The 792-nt window shown below is 38.9% G+C and overlaps 1 pseudogene; it reads left to right on the forward strand.

Annotated features, from left to right (window-relative positions):
- Window positions 1-498: 498 nt before the first annotated feature.
- Window positions 499-598, forward strand: LOC128251263 (U6 spliceosomal RNA; annotated as a pseudogene).
- Window positions 599-792: the final 194 nt, after the last annotated feature.

A 792-nucleotide genomic window follows, 5' to 3' on the forward strand; every position in this document is an offset into this window, starting at 1 on the left:
CAAAAGTGCCACGCAGTGGGACTGAACCCGGGACCATGTGGTTGGTAAGCAAGCTACTTACCACACAGCCACTCCTTAATAATAATAATAATAAAAATCCTTTCTATTATAGGCATAAGGCCTGAAATTTGGTACTTAATTTATTGACCCTGAAAGCTGATGCTGGCTGAATTTGAACTCAGAATGTAGCAACGGATAGAAAACTGCTACATATTTTGGCCGACACACTAATGATTCTGTCAGCTCACTGCCTTAATAATAATAATAATAATAATAATAATAATAATATTTTCTCAATAGGTACATGGCCTGAAATTTTTAGGGAGGGGACTAGTTGATTACATTGACCTCACTGCTTGACTGATACTTATTCTATCAATCTCAAAAGGTTGAAAGGCAAAGTTGAACCTGGAGAAATTTGAACTCAAATTGTGAAGACACAACGAAATGCTGCTGACATTTTACTCAACATGGTAACAATTCAACCAACTTACCACCTTGCTTCGGCAGTACATATACTAAAATTGGAATAATACAGAGATTAGCATGGCCCCTGCGCAAGGATGACACGTAAATTCATGAAGCTTTCCATATTTCTAAAGGCGCAGGAGTGGCTATATGGTAAGTAGCTTGCGTACCAACAACATGGTTCTGGGTTCAGTCCCACTGCGTGGCACCTTGGCCAAGTGTCTTCTACTATAGCCTCGGGCCGACGAAAGCCTTGTGAGTGGATTTGGTAGACGGAAACTGAAAGAAGCCCATCATATATATATATATATATATATATATATA

This window comes from Octopus bimaculoides, chromosome 29 (genome assembly GCF_001194135.2).
Source record: "Octopus bimaculoides isolate UCB-OBI-ISO-001 chromosome 29, ASM119413v2, whole genome shotgun sequence".
Taxonomy (NCBI): domain Eukaryota; kingdom Metazoa; phylum Mollusca; class Cephalopoda; order Octopoda; family Octopodidae; genus Octopus; species Octopus bimaculoides.